Source organism: Malaclemys terrapin, chromosome 6 (genome assembly GCF_027887155.1).
Source record: "Malaclemys terrapin pileata isolate rMalTer1 chromosome 6, rMalTer1.hap1, whole genome shotgun sequence".
NCBI classification, from domain to species: Eukaryota; Metazoa; Chordata; order Testudines; family Emydidae; genus Malaclemys; species Malaclemys terrapin.
Genome location: NC_071510.1, coordinates 64,370,243 through 64,386,339, shown reverse-complemented (window position 1 = coordinate 64,386,339; position 16,097 = coordinate 64,370,243).

Sequence of the window (16,097 nt, the reverse complement as noted above, 5' to 3'; positions counted from 1 at the left end):
CTTCTAATTGGTGAAACTGCTCTGTGTGGCACAAAGCATATCTGGTAAAGAGACAAATCCAACAAAAATAGTCTGAAATTTCAAACGTCTGTAATATTCACTATGTTTAAGGAAAACACAGTGTTAGAAACAAAACCCACTGAAATTAGAGCTCTCTACCCAGCTGTATCTTCATCAGGTTTTTAACCTTTGCAAACAATGTAGAAAACACCTCATAATTCATCAGTACAGAAAACTGCCATCTACTAATGGGTAGGTAGGTGGCAAGTTGTAATCGCTCCTCCACGCTGGCTAAAAATTAGGCCTATGCTACGATTGTTATTATCCCATCTCCCCCACCATGGCCTGCTTGTTTGTCTCATTCATCTGTTGTATCTTGTGTTCTTTTAGACTGTTAAGCTCTTTGGGCAGGGACTATCATTTACTATATATTTGTACAGTGCCTAGCACAACGGGTCCTTGATTTGGTAGTGCTTTTATGCACTATCAACTATAAATGGTAAATGGTAAATAATAAAAAGGAAACAATGAATGTTGAATTAATGGGTTCTTCGTCCTTTCCACCTATTCAGTTGAAATTCAGTCATTATGCACTATTTCCTTTTATATATTTCCCCCCACATCAGGGCCTTTTCTTGGACACCAACGTGGAGATTTTATGCGCTGTTACTTCCCCTCCTCTGTGAAGAGCCAATCGTGATTCCTCAGACCCCCAAAATCCCGCACTTTACATTTAGTTCAGAAACATTTTGGTGGCTTGTTTTTTTAAGGTAATCCAAGCTCAAGGAATGATGACATACTGCATCCCTCATAACCATATGCCAAGGAAGCTCCAGATGGACAGCTATTGTGAGAGTGCTTCCTGGGAATTAGATCCTCAGCACGTTTGATGCCTGTGTTGAGTTATTCTCTTGGCTACTTACATTCCTGCCTATCTGCTGCAGTGGCAAAGTGCCTACTTGTGAGTTGATATGTCAGTTTCAATAAGGCATAGATACCACTGGAAAAAATCCCAAGCTTACATAACACTTCAAGTACTCTTTTCTGGAAGGAATCCCTCAACTCTCATAGCAATGTCATATAGCTCTTTTGCACATAATATCAAGTCACACTTGTGCCAGACTTCTGGAGTACAGGAAAAGAAGGCAGTGGGTTAATGGCTGCCAAGATGACAGATTGCATAACGGTGGGAAACTGGAAGTACATTATAATATGTTTGGATGCCCCATGTTGTTGTATTAAAGGAGTACAACTGACATGCACAGTGCATAAAGGTAGAGAGGTATTGATCTTAGGCCCCCCCTCAGTGCAGTCCATTAAGGGAAAGTTGCAATGTAAAGTAGGATCTTCCAGTCACAACAACCACAAAGAAAAATATCACCAAAAGTACTTCAAATGTTGTGTGGTTCTTTATTTATATGAAAATAGCTGTAACAGGAAAACAAATTCAGATTACAATACTGTATATATTTTCTTTTTCTAAATGGCAGCCCCAAAACCTCAAACTGGGATTTGAAAGTCAAGCTGAGTTCTTTCCTGCTTGCACGTGGTCACCAGTAATAAAGGTTCTGCCAACCAGATTCTGCCTTAATGATATCTGTGCAACCCACTGTTGCCAGTGGACTTGCAGTGGTGTAAATAATTAAAAATTAGTGAGCAATTTGGCTGACATACAAGAAAAAAGTTCAAATTACTCCTTGTAGATCAGTTGGCTCGAGAGCTAACTGGAGAAAAAAGTAAAAAACTGATTTTTCACCCAAAAGTAAGCAGTTAGGATTATAAATACACACCTGGAGCAGATCTGTTGAGTAGAAGTACCATTATTACATAGTAACTTCAGAGAGCCACTGGCTTTCCCCTCAGTCACCTCCACCAAACAGTCACTAGGTCTGCTGGTGATTCACCTTTTCATGTGAGTCGGTCCTCTGGCTGGATCACATATAGTCCCACCTCTTCCAGAGTAAACCAGACAGCCAACAAACAGTAATCCACTGACATCACATTGGGGCTTCAGCCTGACTGCGCCTTACCAGTCCTTGCCCCTTGTGTCAGAGGGATTTCTGCACCGTCTTCCTCAGTGGGCCAGTAAGGGAACCCAGCCCCTCCCTCCCCTCTAGGTGTCAGTCCAGGGGCCCTTCAGTAAGTAGCCATAGCTTGCCTATGCAGACCTCTTGCTGGTTCCCTGAACCATTTCCTGGGGACCTCCCCTCTCTGGGGACTTTCCCACAGCCTCTTCCTGGGCTCACAGTGTATCAGCATCTCTTGCTAGGCCTCTTCCACAGGCTCACTGCAGAGCTTCTTAGCACTGTCTGCCATGCAGCTGGAGAACCCTGGACCATCTCCCTTCCCCAGCTTTCCTTCACAACCTCATTGTGCTCCTCCCTGCTGAAGGCCTGGCCTACCGTCCTTCCTTCTGGAAGCAAGGTGCTGTGTACCAGCCATCCCACCCAGCTCCCTGGATCCAGCCAGCCTTCTCTCCCTGGCTGAGAGCAAGAGATCTACTCTCCTGCCCCCATCACCAGGGCTGGTGCTACCATTAAGGCAAACTAGGCAGTTGCCTAGGGCGCCAAGATTTGGGGGCGCCAAAAAGTGGTGCCCCCAGCTCACCTCTGCTCCGCCTCCTCCCCGAGCATGCCGCCCCCACTCTAATTCTCCTCCCCTCTCCGGCTTTGAGAGCCAAACAGCTGATTGGCACTGCAAGCCTGGGAGGCGGGAGAAGTGGAGCGGCCACTGCACTGGGAGAGGGAGTCTGAGCCACGGAGGGGGGGGGCGGCGCCTCAGGGCGGGGAGCTGCCGCAGGGCTGGGAGAGGGGGGGCGCAAGGTGGTAGTTTCGCCTAGGGTGTGAAACTTCCTTGCACCGGCCCTGCCCATCACTCTCCAACTGAGTTGGGTTCAGCTCTTTTAGTGCCTCCCTCCAGGCTTGACAGCTACTGCAGGTGTAGTGGGGCAGGGCTGATCGTGCCTACTGGGTCTCATTAATCCCCTCTTGCCCTATGTGGGGTTTGTACACCCCATTGCAGAGTAGAGCCACATTTTAAAGTTGGATTTAAATTTAAGTAAGAGGAAAATGGCATCTTGACATACCAGTCATGTCTGGTGACTATCCAAAGGCACAGACTTTCAAAGTTATTGCAAGATATAATCTAGTTTATAATTGTTTTAAAAATTGTTAGAATGTCTACCTACTACTAAATTAGCACAAGTTTGAAAGACTGTCTGCCTCATACATTCAAATGATGAATTTGAGTCTTAACATACCACAGACTGGACCCTTTGCTGGGAAGTATTAGTGAAGTGGCAGACCCTGATTGTGAATGCTTTACGGGCATAGTAAAATAGTGATGTCTATTTTGGAAACTGTTTTGAAAATTCATGTAAGGAGGCTCTGGTCCTGCTAGTGCAGACTTTTGTGTCCACTTAGAGTCCTGTGGAAGTCAGTGGGATTGTGCAAGGACCTGTGATAGTGGGTCCAACTGCAGAATCAGGGCCCTAGTATGCATGTTCCTAGTGATCTCCCATGGATTTGATACCCTGGATGATTAGGACTAATTGAAATACTCACTGTTTCATAGTTACCTGCTATATTGGTATCGACAGAATCCAGTAATTTTTCCAGTTTATCTATATATGTCAAGAATAGTGTGTATATTTATATTGGAATACAAAGATGAATTCAGTAGTGTATAATTCATAACTGCTCTCTGTGAATGGGACAAAGATTAATACAGACGTTTTTCTTATTGCAGGCTGGAAGGAACTTCTTGTCTATAATTTCTTAATTAAGCTGGATGTGCAATCAGAGTGAAAGAGAAACTCTGATTATCTCTTAGACTAAGACAGGCCAAGGCATTTTCCAGTGGCAATATAATGGTGGTGCTTAATGAGCAGACTTACTATGAAATAATTCAATATAGCATTTTACCACAGCTTCATATCATGATTTTGGCTCTTGCAAGATCCCATGATGGATATTTACTTATCTGAACCATCCACCTTTATTGTTTCAAAAATCTCAAGGGGGGTTTTTACGTATGGTGCAGTACACCCTACTTTAGAGCAGTGTTGTACAATGATCCATGGCATCTAAACACCCAAAAGATCAATGATCAAAAAAGATTATCATGGAGGGGAGGTGGATGAGGAAAAACAGTTGCGATAAGACAAAAATAGACACAAGTCAAACTTTACTGAACTGCAAATAAAGTTAACCTTTTCCTTATTTGTCCATCTTCACTTCCTTTAACAATGCCTGGTCCTCCCTACTGGGACTTGAATTGGAAATGCCAAAACACCATGGAAAAGGAAAGCTGCAAGACTTCCAGCCCAATTTTGCCAATTTAAGAGACAGACATTATTGAGTTCTTCTCCATATACAAGCTTTAAATGTCTGCCCATCACTAGTTATTTTTTAAACAGTTAACTAATGCCATATTCCCCCCCCTTTCCCTCACCACCCACAGATAAATCAAATTACAATATAATATTATTTAGATGTAATACAGTAGCTTTCATAATTGTAACCCTTCTGCCAGGTGCAGCCAGCAGCAACAAGGGCCGGGTTCCGTATCTAGGGGTTCCTTCTCAACAATACAACACAACCGGCTCAAGCCCCCACCCAGTGACCTGGGACAATTACACACCACCCTCTGGGTGCCTCTAAGACACAATACTTCCCCTCTCACAAGCAGAGTCTGAGTGCAGCAAAAAATTTTAATAAAAGGAGGGAATTAACTCAGCATTAATTTGGGAAAACACCGCAGCTAGAGCTCATAAACACAAACCATGAGCAAAAGACCCACCCCACAAGTAAGTTGGGCAGTGTCCTTTCACCCTCATGGTCTTCAGTCCAGCAACCCAAAAGTCCCTTTAATATGCCCCTCCCTTCTCTGTACCCCACTCACAGTTGCTGCCCTTGGCCTGTGCAGCCCCAGAGTTCAGAGTTTCATCCGCAGAGTTCACCTCCCACCCTGGCTAGTGGGGAGGGGTAAGGAGGCACCTTACACGCTGCACTGCTCCGGCACTCACTCATCACCCCAACGGCCGATTGCCACGCTCTGAGGGGCTCTGCTGTGGTCCTCTCTGCCAGCTGCCCTGCTAGCCACTTGCCATGCCTCTCCACCAGCCACCTTGCTGGTTGCACCTCTCCGCCAGCTGCCCTGCTAGCTGCTTGCCACACCTCTCTGCCAGCTGCCCATTCACCAATATGTCTTCAGTCCTCTTTCCCCCCCATACACACACTTAACACAGCTCTCAGTGATCTCAGGTGTTAGTGGGGGAGCCTCACTGCTGGTGCACACTGAGCAGTCTCTTGCAATAGAGACACTGTCCCAAAGTAGATCTAATACTTCAACCCAGTTATCAGTGATTTCAGCTCTTCATCTTATAACAAGACTCTCAATTGAGTCTAAATTAACTCTTATTATACTATGAAGCAAGGAAGAATCAAAGGGTGTCTACAACCCTTAAACATAACACTCCCACACTTCTCCCTACCCTCTCAACTCCTTGGACTTTGCAACCCATGTCCCCCGCCTAGAGAGTGCTGTTCAGTTGAGGGTGAATCCCTACATCAGGGTATGCCAGGTACAGTTCTGCTGCCCTCAGTTCACACAAGGATAGCAACCCTTTATTACTCTGCCCCAATAACAAGGAGACTGGGGATCCAACACCAGCCACAAGTGATCATTTGGGCAAGCAGTCCCATCATGCTGAGCACCTAGGCAGGGTGGGTGTGTCCATGCAAACGAGATCAGCTTCTGAAGTCTTTTTTCACAGCTCACCACTAATGTCAGGGGAGAGCTCATCCAGACTCTGCTTACATAATTATAACAGCCCAAACACACTTTACAAGAAGTTATAAAATCCTGATAGTACAGTGAATGCATAGGAAAATAGGACAACCTTTCAAAGCTGTACTAAACCAACAGATGGAATGCTGATGAGTGCATAAATTGCTCTTCAAGTTGAGTAGGGTCTACTTTTTGACCCAAGAAAGCAAAAAGCAATAATTACTGAGCATATGTCAATTGTCTCCAAGACCCAGTGCAATCTGAGCATCCAGATGCCTTTTCCTGATTACATAGGCAAGAAGAAAACTGCTAAACCCCTTCCCTCTGTGGAAGAAAGGGAAGAATCCCCCGGACTCTATTCCCCCCTCTTCTGGCTTTCATTTGAAAGGGGAAGAATATTAGTGTCAGCTTCCAGCCTTTCCAGGGGACTAAGAGAACAGAACCTCTCCCTGAAGAAAAGTGAAGAACTGTGGGCCACCTCCCTTTAATCCTCCCAACCACCACAAGGCAGGAGGGAGAGCAATTCCTAGTCCAAGTGAAGCAAAAAGAACTCAGTAGGAATCAAGTTAGGACTGATGACCAAACTCCAAATCTGCATAGGTGCCAGATTAGAGTTATCACACGTCCAGGTTTTGCCAGAGAAAGCCTCTTTTTTGAGTGTCTGTCTGGGGGTGATTTTAAAAATAACAGGAAATGTCCTAAGTTTTTGCAGAGCAGACAAGCTGCAGCTCAGAAAGAGCCCTCCCCCAATTGGTCCACTTCTTGGTTGGTCCCTCTCCTGCATCTGCAGTTGATTGGTCCATTCCCCTGCAAGCCACAGCTGCTAGATTGCACCCACCCAGGCACTGGGTTCTCAGCCCTGGGGACGGGATCCCGCAGGGAGGTGCTCTATGATGTCTGTAGCCATGTCTTGGGCTTGTGCCAGCCACTGACAGGGAGCGACACTGCCCCTCACCTCCAATGAGTATCCCCACTGCAGGTACCCCTGCCTGCACCCCCAACTGTACCCCCCTCTCCATCTCTCCCCAGGTTCCCTGTCCCCTCCGGCAGTGTCCTCTTTCTGGGAACCTGAAATATGGTAACCCTATGATGGGCCAAATACCATTCGTAACTGGTAGGGATTGAAAGTAGTTGCCATCTCTTGGTATGTAAAATGAGTTTGGACTTTGATTAATCAGTTTTTAATGGCCCAGTATCCATTTTGAAAAGCCATTACAACAATTGGCATCCTTAACTGGCAATTGTAGCAGAGAGCCCAAGCAACTGAGTAAGCAGGAGATGTGAAATATTGTCATCTCTAGAAGAAGTCTCTATAAAGGGCAAGGCACATTAACAGACTGGAGTTGGGAAACCTGTATTCTTTCTCCCTCTCTGCATTACCCACTCTACAGGCAAAAAGATTATTTCAATCTTAGGGGTCTCTAGTCAGACACTACTTATAAGATTTGCTAAAAATCAACTAGTAATGTTCATCATATACTGTACCAGATCAAGACTGAGAAAGCAAACCAGTAGCAGAGCAAGGCAGAGCTGGGCGGGCCACGAGACATTTTGTTTACATTGACCGTCCGCAGGCATGCCCCCCCCCGCAGCTCCCAGTGACCGCGGTTTGCCATTTCCAGCCAATGGGAGCTTCAGGAAGCGGGGACCAGCCCAGCCGTGTGGTCTGCTGCAGCTCCCTTTGGCTGGGAACAGCAGGCTGCGGCCACTGGGAGCTGCGGGGGGCCATGCCTGTGGATGGTCAATGTAAACAAAATGTCTCATGGCCCGCCAGTGGATTATGCTGATGGGCCACGTGCTGAAGGTTGCTGACCCCTGGCCTACAAGCTAGGCCAGAATAAGCTGACCTATGACCTGGCTAGACCAGTCAGGAATAAGTCTCATTTTCATGAACATTAGAACTCAGTATCTCAAATCATTTCAAGATACAAAAAAGTACTGTTTCATCCATGCCAGCCTTTGTCTGAGTTTGTGTGTAACAACAAACAATGCTTATTGTGTGTGTGTAAACTGGTGTTATGAAAAATGGCACTTCTGCTGTACTTATGTTAATGTAGATGGGCGCTAGAGCAACATTATCCAGACAGAAATATTATATTTTTATATATACGTAATAAAGAGCCATACCATGGACAAAAGTATTGCTCTTGCATAAACCAGCACTCCATATATTATACACACACACTCTCTCTCTCTCTCTCTCAAAACTTAAAATTAGCCACACATTCTAGTTAACAAAAGCTGGGGCAACTTCAGCTGGTTCCCCCACAGAGCAGTTGAACATCAGGAATTCAATCTTAAGCAGAATTGCAGACATTCCAAGCCAGTGACTAACATGCTGTTCATATGCACCAACTTCAATTTTCTAGTTACTTGAGAGCAGCAGGAGATATATGTTAATGGAGAGATTTGTGCACTGAGTAATTCCCACATTGATTTTCTACTGTAATTCTTATCAATATGCTATACAGTGTTACTCAGTATGTTATTTATATTAATAAATACAAGTCTGCCAGGGCCAAAGTATTCAAACGTGGGTTCCTGAAGTTTGTCACTGAAAGCCATTGTCCTACACCAGAATAAATGTGATCTGAGTGTTGCTCATACTCTCTCAAAATCTGGCCACATTTATTAGCATTACTAACAATAGATTCAGTTGCCAAACTTCAGGCACTCATTCTGGCCAACGTGCTTTATTGACAAGACAACAAAGTCCCTGCCCCAAAGATATTAAAAATGAAAGAGCAAATTAGTGGTTCCAAATCTGCAGGAGAAAAAGACTGTTCACGATTCTTTTCTTTGCAAGCTCAACCAGTGACCTAGTCAGTGCAACCAGTGCACAAGTCCACTACCTTGTCTGCAATGAGAGAAAAGGTGGAAGAGTGATAAAACAGGGGGGAAAAAAATCTTAAACCTGAGTAAACAGGCTGAAAATACAGTCCACCAGTTGCAGGCTTGAGCTATGAAGTAGCTGAGGAAAATTCTGAAAGGAGAATCATAGTGCACCGACAGCAGGTAAGCTCTTGACATCAAACAATGACACATTTAACAGTATTTCTCCATGTACAATTCCACTGCTAATTTGCTCTTATAACACAAAGTTATTTAGGTTAGTCAGGAACAGAGAGAACTGTGAGAAACTCAAAGAAACCTAAACAAGATAAGTTTCAGAGTAACAGCCGTGTTAGTCTGTATCCGCAAAAAGAAGAACAGGAGTACTTGTGGCACCTAAACAAGATAGGTGAATGTGCAGTGAAATTCAATATCAATCAATGCAAAGTAATACTCATTAGAGGGAAACATTTAAATTATTCATATACTTTACAGGGTTCTTAATTAACTGTATCACTTCTGAAAAGGGACCTAGGCATCACCTAGACAGTTCAAAGAAGAGCTCTTCCCAATGTACAGTTGTGGTCAAAAAAGCAAATGTGTTAAGATGCATAATGGGGAGACGATGATGAATAATACAGAGAATGTTAGAATGCCTTTATATGAATCAGTGGGGCAGCCACTTCTGGAATATTGTGTGCAGTACTGGGTACCGCATCTCAAAAAGGATATTTCAGAACTAAAAGGGGTTCAGACAAGGGCAATGAGAATGATCTAGGACATGGGAAAATTCACATGCAAGAGAAAGATTGAAAAGATTGGGATAGTTCATCTTAGAAAGGAGAGGGAACATAATAAAAGTGTATACAATAATGAATGGTCTAGACTAGAAGCTAGATCAGGATCGTCTGTTCTCCCTGTCTCATAACACAAGAGCAAGGGACCTCCACTTAAATTAAAAGTTGGGAAATTCAAAACCCATAAAAGGCAATACTTGTTCATACAACATGTGATTAAGCTGTGGAACACAGTAACACAGGAAGTTGTTGAGGCCAAGAACTTACCAATACTCAAAAAAGAGGTTTAACATTTATAAGGATAGCAACACTATTCAGCTTTATTATAGCTGATGCTAATAAGTTTTGGCAGGAATATTAAACTTCATACTTCAGGGTTTAAGTCAACCTCTATCTATTACAGACCAGGATGAAAGCTAATGGGGCGGGGGGGAGGGCGGTGAGGGGAGATTATACCACTTTTGCCTACTGTTGGGTTTGTACATCTCCCTCTGAAACACCTGGTGTTGTCCACTGTTAGAAACAGGATTCTGGACTAGATGGATGTGGGTCTGATCTAGTACTGTATGGTGATTCCTATCCTATGTTCCTAAGAACCATTAATAATTTGGCAGCGTGGACCTTTCCCTATTCCTTGGAATTGGTGGCCTTATACTGACATCTGGTGGGGTTTTAACAAAAATTGAAACAAACTTTGAAATATAGTGGACTAGCAATAATAACCCATTCATTTGGTGCCTGATCTCTTTTCAGAGAAGTCACTACAGGAAGTCTTCACCTTGAAAGAGTTCCAAACCACTCACGACAGCAAAGCTAACAGCAATACTGCACCAATGACTCATTAAGCTTCATTTTCAAAGCAAGTTACAAACATTTCTGTTACTATTCACATTACTCCTGTGAGATATTATCTATCAGTCTGTGTTAAAGTTTCCTATACCACCATCACCATAATACCTAAACACATATGCCCATTTTGCACAAGGAAATGAAAGCAAAGAAGTTACATGGCTGATCCTGCAAGCTGTGTGTGCAAGGAACACCCAGGAGCTGACACAAAGGACCTTGCCTAAAGAAAGAATCTATGCCAAAATCTGGATTAGCACTTTAGCATTCCTGGCTCCCTATTATTACCATTAGGTCTCTCTCTTTTTTTGCTTTAATACATATTCTGGTGCTCAGTGTTACCTGCGGTAGTTAAATTGGCTTGCGATTTATGTCAGTGTTAGAATTCATGGATCCCGCAACTCAGAAGTAGTAAGAAAAACACCCATAAGTAATGGAACAAAACAGGACATTTATTATAAATTAGAAGAGTTTTAACTGATTATAGTTTTACAAAACAATGATTGGAGGGCTTGCTCTTCCTCCTAAATCGGCACTGAGGGGAGTGAAGAATATAAGCTGCTTTTATAGCATTGATAGTCAAGAGGAAGGGTAAAGGCAGAGATGAGGCCACATCATTTCCCTTGGCCACTTGGGTAAATCTATGAGAAAGTAATACAATTTGAAACTATTTTATCTCTCTGGAGAGAACAAACCTGCTGGCAGGGAGATTCATATACTTTGATAATGTAAGTAAAGTAAGAGGGGAAGGGAGCACCATGGACCACTAGGCAGTTCTTTCTAGAACTGACATCTGCATCTGTGGATTCTATAAAGGCTTAAATAGGATTAAGTAGTGTGAAAGGTTTGTTGTGTGTTAGCTAGTAAGAAACTCTCTAGAGATTATCAAAGAGACTTCACTACTAGAGAAAGGACTTTTCCAATGTGCCTATACAGATTCCAAGAATTACAAAAATAAAAACCAGCAGCAGGGGAGAAAAATACCAACATGGAGGAAAAAAGCCAAATTGATCCTCTTCCTCTATTAAGAAACTTTCCCAACTCTCAAGAGAACCTAGATAGCTCTGTTCAAAAATCCTGTCTCTCCTGAATCCTCCCCAGTTGAGAACTAACATTAAAAGCAAACAGCAGCTCAGAAGAACACTTTTTATAGACCAAAGGTATAGTTATACTATCACTAGACCTTAAAGGTACAAACAAGTCCTTTTTAATTAAACAAACAAAACTTTTCTACCCCCATCAGAGGTGTTAGTCTAATTAAAAAGAACCATTTCCCCCTTAAGCAATGGGCACTTTATCAAAAGGCAAAAGATAGAACATGTATTTCCTCCACTCAGCTGAATATATGATCTTATTTAAGAAGGTGCTGTGCCCAAGCATCCACTGTGTGGTCATCTGTATTATCTTCTTTTCCCCAAGGGGCTCAGATTTTCAAAGAGTTCAGGGCCATATTGTCAAGTGTTCAGCTACTACATCTGAAGTCAGATTTTCAATACAGCTCAACTCCTGTGTAGGTATCTAAATAAGGGCCAGATTTTCAAAAGTGCTCAGTGCCTCAACTCCCAGTGTGATGCTTACGGACAGATTTTGAAGAGAACTCAGCACTGAATGTGGTGAAGTCTTAAGGAAATCTAGCCACTTATTTTGGTGCCTAACTAGAAGCTGACCTCTTTAGAAAAAATCTGAAAATTCTCTATCTTACCTCTTGTTCTGCCAAGTAATAACGTTATTTACTCATATTGTTTTATTAGTGAAAAGAAGCAATGTCATTACTCAAGTTTTGTGTGTGTTTATGAGACCCTCCTTCCCTCTCCCCTGAGCTTATGTGTTCCTCTGTCATATCAGATCTAACCTAGGCCTCAAACCTGCAAACTGTTCTGCATTGCCTGACCCAATGCCCACATGGCACCCCATTGACTTTAATCAGGTCCACAGAGTGCCATAGATCCTTGGTACAAGGACCATGTTGTCACTCTCTCCGCACAGCACCATGCATACAAATGATGCTATACAGAAATGTTATATAACAACAATAATTGGATACTCGGGGATTCTATGCAATGGGTCATTGCTTGGACTGGGCATCTGCAAAGTGTATAAGCTCCACAGGAGAGAGACTTCAGAGTAGATTAATTCTGCTGCAGAAAGTCATTCTACAACTAAAGTGATTATACATCCTGGTTTAACTGGGACAGTCCTGGTTTTTCATATGCTGTCCTGTTGTCCCAGTAATGTGTAGGTTTTTTATTTAACCAGTCAAAATGTTTGGGGTTTTTTTTGTTTTTGTTTTTTAATAACTACAAAAGGTATGCTCAAAATGTATTGCTATCCTGAGTGGAAGTTGTTCAGTGTTTACCAGTAACTAATAGTCCAGTGCAGCTTCACTGCAAGGCTAGCTTGAATTAGCTACACTAAGGCCCAGCCTACACTGGCAAGTTTCTGTGCAATAAAGCAGCTTTCTGCACTGTAACTCCTGAGGTGTACACACTGCCAAGCCACTTATCACGCAGAAACTGCACAGTTGTAGTGCTGTAAAAACACCACCCCAATGAGAGGCTGTAACAAGGTTGGGACTCACCACCACAGCGCCTCCTACTGGTTACTTTGGGAATTAGCTCAGTCCAGTGGAGCGTTCCCTCTCGGTGGTATCCCGCCCGTTATCTTTCCCTCAGTTGGCTTCTGAGCCCACGTCGCTCACCAACTGGCGGTGTCCTCTTCAGGACCACTGTCCTCTGGCAGTGCCCCTTAGTCCTGCCACACCCCCTTCTGGGGGTGTGTGTGTCAATCAGTAGTCTCTATGTCCAGCCACCATGGTCAACCACACACCCCAAAGTCTAATCCCTCCTGTGAGGGATCTGGCGTGGTCTATAATGGCCGCTCCCTATGGCCAATGGCTGTGTGTACTGCAGGGTGAGAAGGAGGGGACCTAGGCCCACCCTCTACTCTGGGTCCCGACCCAGGGACCCTCTGGCGGCAGCCTCGCTGTCCTCCTTCTCTCCCCTCTGTCTACCTACTTCCCTGGGCCACTTCCCCTTTGCCCCTTGCACGGGCTAGGCCCTTCCCCTCAGAGCCTGCAGCCTGGCAGACACCAGGCTAGAGTTACCTTCTGCTCCCCCAGGCCTGCCCAACACTGCACTGTCCCAGGTGCTAGTCTCCCACCCCAGAGATAGACCTTCTCCTGTCAAAAGCCTGGGACAGACTGACTCTCTGCTCCTTGTGCAGCCTTTTTATAGGGCTGAGCCTGGCCCTGATTGGCTGCCTCCAATCTGGGCCCTGATTAGCTCCCAATAAGCCCTTCCCCCATTGGCTGTGCGTCTGCGCAGGCCCACTGGCCTGACGCAGCCCATAGTCTCAGGGAGTGGGGCAGCCGCACCACTACAGAGGTGTACAGCTTTCTGCGCCGGGGCCACAGTGTTGCAGTGCTAGTGTAGACACCATGGTCAATTACAGCGCTGCGACTGGCCTCCAGGAGGTGTTCCACAATACTTGTTCTTGTCTCTCTGGTCATTGGTTTGAACTCTTCTGCCCTACCCTCAAGTGACCAACTGTCATCCCCACCCCGTAAATTCCTTGGGAATTTTGAAGGTCCCCTTCCTGTTTGCTCAGTGATGCGTGCAGTGGTCTCAGCACATCTTTCCAGGTGGCCATGCCTGCTTCACATATCAGGCGATCCCCCGCTTGGAGCAATGCTGAGCTGCTGGACCTCATCAGCATTTGGGGAGAGGAGGTTGTGCAGTCCCAGCTGTGCTCCAGCTGTCAGAATTATACCACCTATGGACAGATTTCACAATGCATGACAGAAAGGGGCCATGACCGGGACACATTGCAGTGCAGGATCAAAGTGAAAGAGCTGTGGAACACCTACCACAAGGCACTGGCGGCAAACCGCTGCTTTCGTGCTACACCCACAAGCTGCTGGTTCTACAAAGAGCTGGATGCGATACTCGGCAGCAACCTCACCTCCACTGCGAAGACCACTGTGGATACTTCAGTGGCTTGTGTGCCAGTTGAGAGTGGACTGAGCCAGGAGTGGACGAGGATGTGGAGGGAGAGGGGGACCCAGAGGCAGAGGATGACTCGGAGGTCAGAGATGCATGCAGCCGGGAGCTCTTTTCTACCCCAGAGGAGGCTAGCCAGTCACAGCTGTTAGATGTTGGCGAAGCACAAACAGGAGAGGAGGCCCTGGGTAAGTGGATTTGATTTTGGGAATCGCTGAAGCGAGTTGTTGGGGGAAGGAGGGTTGCAGAAAGCAGGCTTGTCTCCCACCGCACACCTAGTCTGAGCAGTGGAACAGGCTGTTATTTCACTCCCTCACTTCACGGGAATCTCCGTCAGAGATCTCCAGGAAACTCTCATGGAAATACTGGCAATCTGTTGCCGCAGGTTCCTTGGCAGAGCTGCTTTGTTTCTTACCCCATTAACGGTTACTTTCCTGCACCACTGTGCCCCATGGGGAGTTGGGGAGGGACCATTGCTGCACACAGGCTAGCCACACGGGGCCAGGGTGGAAGCCACAGTCTTGGAGAAGACCCTCCCTTGAGTCCCTGCTCACCCTCAGCAGCAAGATATCTTCCATAATGATCACAGCCTGTGGAAAGTGTGGGGACAGGAATGATTATCAGCCCCCCCCCTGCAGTGCTGGCTCTCCCCAAGAGCCACGTGCCCAGTATACAGCAGTGTCCGGGAAGAGTGATTTATCCTGCTCCTGCAGCTACTCACCATTTTGGGGGGTCTTGTGGCTCATGTGTGCTTGCCTGGGTTCAGTACTGAGTGTGAGTACTGACTGTATTTTTAAATCACTGAATCAGTGTTCTCTGTGTTGCAAACAATACTGCTTCTGTAAAATGTTGTATTTAAAGTTCACAGAGATGACTTTGGGAGCCCAGCCTCCCTCTTTGTTATCGGCAGCTGAACAGCTGAGCAGAATTAGAAAACGGCCAAGAAGAACTAAGGAGGACTTTGTGTGTGATGTTATGAAGCACTCGGCCACCGAGAAACAGGAATTGAAGGAGTGGCGGGACAGCAAGAAGAAGGAGTGAAAGGAGAATGTGGCATGCCAGAATGAAGCCACGGAGTGGCTCTTAAAGGTTATGGAGCGCCAAGCAGACACGCTCCAGGCAATACTAGCTCTTCAAACCAAGCGGCTCCACCCCCGCCCACCCCTGCAACTGCTGTCGCAAAACTCTTTCCCATGCTTCCCCCAGACAACACCAACATACTCTTATTAACCTCCTGGCTCCAGTCTATTCCCGCGGCATTCCACTCCTCCCCCTCACAGTCCAGTATGGTGGACTCCCACTACACACTGCACTCAACACCCATCCCTCTGTAGTTTGGCGCTGCTGAAGCACAGTACCAGCTGCATTGTACTCCAAAGGAGAAGGTTGGATATGAACCCTGGACATAATCTCCTCCTAGCATTACAAGCTCTGCACTCCTGAGCATAGCAACAAATATTAGTGGATTTCAGCTTCAAACTGCGGCCTCAAGGCATCCCTGATCCTTATGGCCCCATGCTGTACCCTCTAATAGCCTTGGTCTCTGGCTGTTCAAACTCAGCCTCCAGGCGCTGAGCCGCTGTGGTCCAGCCCTAAGTGAAGCTTTCACCCTTCCCGTCACAAATATTATGGAGCGTACAGCACGCGGCTATAAGCATAGGAATATTATCATCGGCCAGGTCCAGCTCCCAATAAAGGCAGCGCCAGTGGGCTTTTAAATGGCCAAAAGCACACTCAATAGTCATTCTGCACTTGCTTAGCCTGTTGTTGAACCACTCCTTGCTGCTGTCAAGTTGCCCTGTGTATGGCTTCATAAGCCACAGCATTAAGAGGT